This window comes from Carlito syrichta, unplaced genomic scaffold (genome assembly GCF_000164805.1).
Source record: "Carlito syrichta isolate Samal-C Ts95f unplaced genomic scaffold, Tarsius_syrichta-2.0.1 Scaffold315812, whole genome shotgun sequence".
Classification (NCBI taxonomy): domain Eukaryota; kingdom Metazoa; phylum Chordata; class Mammalia; order Primates; family Tarsiidae; genus Carlito; species Carlito syrichta.
The window spans coordinates 752,676-759,172 of NW_007259908.1; the positions used below are offsets into that span (position 1 = coordinate 752,676).

The following is a 6,497-nucleotide window of genomic DNA, read 5'->3' on the forward strand; positions in this document are numbered from 1 at the left end:
CTGACCCTGGGATTTCTGCAGTTGAAAGCAGCCCAGCCCAGCTCAGTGAACTAAAATGCAGGGCAAGGAAGAGCATGAATTCTGCCACCAGAGATATCCACATCCAAATTTGGTCCCTGCTTCTTAACAGATCCCTTTGTCTCCCTTACCTAGCCCCTCTTATGTCGATTTTCTCGTCTTGAAAATTGGAGATAATAATAGTATTTATCTCCTAGAGGTGTTAAGCGGATTAAGTGATAATGAAAGGCATTTAATAAGTGTGCTCCATTAATAGTAATAATAAGAACAACAACAACAACAAATCTTGATGACCTTTGTTGCTTGAAGGCAAAAATGACCCTAATGACTTTCCTTCTTGGTTTCCATTGGTGACATGTATTTGCCTGTCTGCCTCTCCCTTCGACTGGAATTTTTTTTTGTCCCCCAAACCAACAAAGAGCTGAGAAAAGAAACCCTGAATCAGGACCCGAGTCACTGCTTTTTGATTTCACGGTGGTCTGCCTCTTAGGATTTATGTGACATTCAACAGATTCCTTAATCTAATGAGCCTCAACTTCTCCATCTGTAAAATGGGTACAATCATAGTGATCTCACAGTACGTGTCCAGAGGTTAGACAGTTCTTGGCGCACAGCAGGCTCTCGGGACATGATAGTTCTCCATCAGCGTCCAGGAAGGAGCCAGCACTTTCCTGCCAGTCACTCCCTGTGTCCCCCTCACTTATCCCACATTCTCCTTTGTATCAGTCCTTGGCTTGGCTTGAGGTGAGTCTTCCCAATGACACTGCAAGCTCCTGAGTGCAGAAGTAGTGCCTGAGTGCAGAAGTGGTGCCACGGCCTCCTTGACATCAAAGATCGGTGTTCCTCCTGTGCCTGGGTCCAGACTGTCCTCCTGAAGGAACCTGGGAAGAAGGAGAGAGTTGTCAGCCCTTTAGAAGTTCAGACAGATGCACAGACTCAAAAGTCCCTCTTTCTTCCTTTTTTCTCTCCACTTTCCAAATTGCATCCCTGATGCGGCTCAAAAGAAACTGTTTCTTTCTATTTGACCATGGCCTAGGAAAAAAGTGACCCCACTGACTCAGGGTACATTTGGCTTTGTCAGAGAAAGTGTGATATGTTAGCTCCTAGCCGCCTGGCCCTATGCTCCCATCCCCATCACCTCTGGACAAAGACAAAGGCTCCTGCTCCACCAGCTCCAACTGCCAGAGTCCATCTGTCACCCACTGATCCGATGGTCAACTCTCCATCCCTCTAACTTCTGCTACAACTGCCCAGGAGAACAGAGACACTGAGACCCAGCCTCTTCTGTTCTCCCTCCCCTCAAGAGTCCTCAGGACAAAGTCTCCATTCAGGCAGGACCCTGACCCCAAGGCCGCCCCCTCCTCCTCTCAAGGTGAGGCTCTCAGCAGGTACCTCTCAGCCTTCCCTGGGGCACCAACCCCCTCTCCAGCCTTCAGCCCCACCCATCCCTCAGCTACTCCAATCAAAGGAACAGTGAAGGAGGGTGCCTACAGCCCAGAAAGGTGGAAAAGGGACAGAGAGACAAACTGTCACAGAGCATCTCTCTGGGCTGATGGGTGAAGCCGAACAGGAGGGAGGAGGAGGAAAAAAGAGCCAGACGCAGGAAGGGAGCCTTCCAGGAGCACTCTGGACCACAGACTCCGAGGCCAAGAAGATAGAAAGAGACCAGCCCAGGCAGTGAGAGCTCTGTGAGCCCACAGAGTGTTTGGTTTCTGGGTTCCAGGAGGGCCTCGCCCTCTGACAGGATCATAGAGTCAAAACGGCTCATGTTCACATCCTGAGACCCAGCAAGGGGAACTAAGCTCTTTTCCAGAAATGAGTGGAAGGATCGCGCCTGAACCATGGCTTTCTCTTTCTCTGTCTTTATATGACTACTTTTCTCAGGATTCAGGTTGTTTTTTGTTTTTTGTTTTTTTTGTCTGTCTCTTGTCCCTTCATCTTTGTCTATCTCTGCTCTCTCCCTTTCTCTCTCTTCCCCCACTGTCTCTGTCTCAGATCATTTCTTAAGGACTCTGCCTCAGGGCTCTCGCTCTCCAGCGTATAGGAAACCTGACCTTCATCATCTGTTTTTTATATTTTGGAAACGTCAGTTTTACTTCCTACCTGGGGGAGGTGGGAGTAGAGGAAAAGGCTGGCCTGGTTCTGCCCTGCCCCTCCCCCCTCTTTTCTGAATCAGCTCCCACCCCAGACCTTGCCCCAGGGAGGACAAGCTGAGGTTGTCCCTGCTCTTGGCCACTGGGACATGGGGAGGGGTTCACCACACGACACCTCAGCCAGACATGGTCTTCCCTCCACAGCTCACCCTGTGTGGGGAAGGTGACGAGGCCCCTGCTCATCCACTGCTGGGTTGCTGATTTGGGAAAAAGTGAAAATTCGAGGCACAAACAGAGCCCAGAAGACTGAGCGATTTCACCAGTGGGATCCAGGATAGAAAACGGTTCAGGTCATTTCTGCCTCCAGTCATCCAAGTTGTATAACATGTCACAGATGTTTATTTGTTTACTATTTTTATTCATACTGGTAATAGAGGACATAGACTGAGAGCTATGCTAGGCACTTTATGCTTTTGCATTTCACCCCTCAACAACTTTATGTGGCAAGTACTATTATCCCCCATTTTCTTAATGAGAAAACCGATACACAGAGAGGTTAACCGACTTACCCAAGGTAACTCAGTTAATGAGATTGAATTTATGATTCCAAGTCCCAAGCTCTTTACTGGACATCAAGTTTTCCAAGACCTGAGACATGGATTTTGCACATTTCTCTTCAAAGAGCAGAAATCCACAGAACTCTCAGAATATACGCTCAAGAATCCAGGTCCCATATACCCCGGTTGCAGAAGCACTGTCTCAAAATCATGACTTTCTGAGAGAACTTGGAGAATCAGCTGGCAAAGATTAAATGGGAAGGCTAGGAGAGGGCACTTCAGGAAGGAGGAACTGGGAGAGTGGGCACTGAGGGGAAAAGACAGGTGATGGCACCAGATTGGGGAGTCTGGTTCTGCGCAGGGGGATGGAAAGGAGGGTGAAGAGATAGGTGGAGGCCTGAAGGCCCATTCTGTTTATGCTTCAGGTTTCTGAGTGGGGGAGAAATATTCTAAAAGCGGGTCTGGGACCTGGCCTGGAGGGAAAAGCATGGAGGATTAAGAAGGCTGCTGGGAGGTTGGTATAATAATCCAGGCAGCCTCAGATGATATGACAGAACCACGCTGAAAGAAGGTATTTAAAAGACACTGTCAGCTGGGCACAGTGGCTCACGCCTGTAATTCCAGCACTTTGGGAGGCAGAGGCGAGAAGATTGCCTAAACCCATGGGTTCGAGATCAGCCTGGTCAGCTCGACAAGACCTCGTCTCCACAATAAATCAAAAAATTAGAGGCAGCCCTTTCCGAGGAGCCGGCAAGATGGCGGAAGTGGAGCAGAAGAAGAAGAGGACCTTCCGCAAGTTGACCTACCGTGGGATGGACCTGGACCAGCTGCTGGACATGTCCTACAAGCAGCTGATGCAGCTGTATAGCATGCAGCAGTGCCGGCAGCTGAACTGAGGGCTGTGGCGAAAGCAGCACTCGCTGCTCAAGCAGCGGTGCAAGGCCAAGAAGGAGGCACCCCTCATGGAGAAGCCCGAGGTGGTGAAGACCCACCTGCATGACATGATCATCCTGCCCGAGATGGTGGGCAGCATGGTGGCCATGTACAACAGCAAGACCTTCAGCCAGGTGGAGATCAAGCCGGAGATGATCGGCCACTACCTGGGCAAGTTCTCCATCATCTACAAGCCTGTGAAGCACTGGCAGCCTGGCATCAGTTCCACCCACTCCTCCCGCTTCATCCCACTCAAGTAGTCACTGCCAATAAAGATACGCCTGTCCAGTCCCCCAAAAAATTAGCCAGGTGTGGTGACACACACCTGTGGTCCCAGTTACTTGGAAAGCTGAGGCAGAAGGAGCCCCAGAGACCAGCCAGTCGTCGCTAGGGTGGCCATGAGTGTACCACGGCACTCCAGCCTGGGCGACAGAGTGAGGTTCCAACTCAAAAAAAAAAAAATACAAGTCACTGTCAAAGAAATCTAGCATTTTGGAATCTGGGCCATCTTCCAAAGGACTAACAGCCAAGTTAGTGTTCGGGTGGGGTGGGGGCATGGTAGAAAAGACAGGGGAAGCAAGAAAACACAGTTTGTCCAAAGTGCAGGACCTTCTCAAACTAGACACTCTGGTCTGAGGGCAGCCAGGAGCCCAGCGGGGAGAGAAAGGACTGACATCTGAAGGCTCTTCGGTGACACCAAGGGCTCTGAGCCGGACACCGGCCTGAGGACTCTGGTCTGTGAGGCCCAGGCTGTGGATCCAGCCTGGTCCTCGGGTGGGTGGGTAGACTGCAGATCAGGGGCCTACAGCAGGGCTTCCCATCTTTCAATTCTTTGAAATGATTCTTCTCCCTGGGTGGCAAAAAAAAAAAAAGCAAACTAGCAAAATTTGGTTAAGGACTTAAGAACTGCCAATTCAGAAACTCTAATCTCTTCAAAAAGTTCAATCCCTTTCTTTCAGAAGCCAAAAACCTATCTCCAACTCAGATTGTATACGTCTGTGTGTCTGAGAGCTGGTGAGAGAGACAGAGTGAGTGTGAGGGGGAGATAGTTGAAATGTCTTTGTGCCTGTGTGAGGCCGCTGCTTATGCGTGTGTGTTGAACGTACATTTGTGCCTGTTTCTCAGGCCATTGTGTGCATTGAACTTTCAAACCATAACAGAGATGCTGAAGCTTGGCAAAGATATCACAGGAATAATTATCTAATTTCGGAACATGTTATTATAATACCTACACGATGTGTAACGAACTTAACAATGTTCACGTTCTATTCACTTACTCCGAGCTGTAGACCCATGATGCCAAGTTCTACCCTCAGAGGCTTCCCAAGACATGAGAGCAGAGCAAGCCCCAAGGAAAGCTCTCTTTGAGGAATATTCCCCCACAGTGGCTTCCTCATGGATGGAGAGGTTTGGCTGGGGAGATAGCCATGGAGAAACTGCTGGAAGGGAGACAGAGACTATCTTGGGATGGCCATGGTTCTTCCCAGAATCTCCATTCCTTTCCAGCAGAAGGGGCCCGGAACTGGCAAGGAAACGGCCGCCACATGGGGTGACAGAGGCAGACAGGCTTTCCCTGACTCAGCTGTGGGTCGGGGGGCCTCATGACCCACTCAGCTCCCCCTTTTCCCCCAGGATGCTGAATTGGACTGAGGCTGAGTGTGAGGAGAATGTTTGCTGTTTGCTGCTGTTCCCTGTTGACTTTAGCCAGTAGCTCTGTTTACAAACCCAGGTTGGTTTTCCCAGCACAGTTAATTAGACCAAAGACATCTGGTGTGAGGGCTGGGCAGGGCATCTGCTCAGAGCTTTCCCCAACACCCCGCAGCCATGGGCCAGTGCAGGGCAGAGCAGCAATGCAGGATCAGACCCACGGCCACCAACCCCAACTTCTCAGGGAAACATAGGCTTCCGGGATATCCCCCAGCCCTTCCAATGCCTGCTGAGTCAGACTGGGCCCTGAGTCTCCCAGCTGTAGGGGACAAGGAGTCAAGGCTGGAAGACCTACCTCGGGGGAGATCACCAACTGGAGATCAAGGACTCAGCCCTCTCCTCTGCCCTTCCACGTCCAAACGAACCAGACAGAAATTCCTGTGTCCCTCCTCATCACAGACACCCTGCTTTCTGTAGAAACGCCAGATCTCTACAGGGGAAAACATCTCTCCCTGAACACCGCCCCCCCTCCCTCCAGAAAGGAGACTCTGGACCCTTCTCCTCCCCGACCCCTCCCACCCCTGACACGGTGGGGAGAAGAGAGATTAAGCGGGCTCAGAGGGGGGCAGGAAGGCGCCCAGAAAGTTGAGAGGATCTAGGTGGACAGTTTCAGAGCGGTGGGGAAGTGCAGAGCTGCGAGGGGGAGGGGCAGCGGCTTATCTCTCCCAGGAGGGGGGAGCTCACTCCAAACAGCTAATGCACTGGCGTGTGAAAGCCCCTCAATTAGCACTAATGATGCAATCAGGGAGGGAGGAGGAGGAACCGAAGTTCTGGTGGCGTCAGCACCAACTTACACACAAGGTACACACTCCCTTCATCGGACACAATGGCCCCTTCAGACGCACTGAAGCACACACTCCACAGACAGGCGTCTGTGGGCACAAATGCACTCTTTGCACAAACCACCAGCATGCATGTGGTTCGTGATCCGTTGCTGACCCCGGGGGTCCTGGGGGGAGAGGGACGACCCCCAGATAGATTTTGAGCTTCAGGGACAAGGAACATCAGACATCAGAAAGACCCGGTGGAGGGAGCTGAACGGGGCATCTCCCCAAACATCACGATTATTCCTTGAGCCCAGGGCTCCCGTCCCACGCGCGCTCGCAGGTGCCGGCCCGTCTGCGCCCGCCTCCCCACGCTTCCCCCACCCGGCACCCCAACCAAGAATCCAGGGCTGGCGAGGAGCCGC

At 51.6% G+C, this 6,497-nt stretch overlaps 1 long non-coding RNA gene and 1 pseudogene across 2 annotated transcripts; one reads left to right on the plus strand and one right to left on the minus strand.

The window, feature by feature from the left end:
* Positions 1–229: 229 nt before the first annotated feature.
* On the minus strand, positions 230–5,718 carry LOC110594506. The gene is made up of 2 exons (XR_002481285.1): positions 5,604–5,718; positions 230–899 (listed from the first exon to the last, which is right to left on the minus strand). It is a non-coding gene; the product is annotated as an uncharacterized LOC110594506 (long non-coding RNA).
* LOC110594505 lies at positions 3,377–3,890 on the plus strand (annotated as a pseudogene). The gene has a single exon (XR_002481284.1). The product of XR_002481284.1 is annotated as a 40S ribosomal protein S15 pseudogene (transcript).
* Positions 5,719–6,497: the final 779 nt, after the last annotated feature.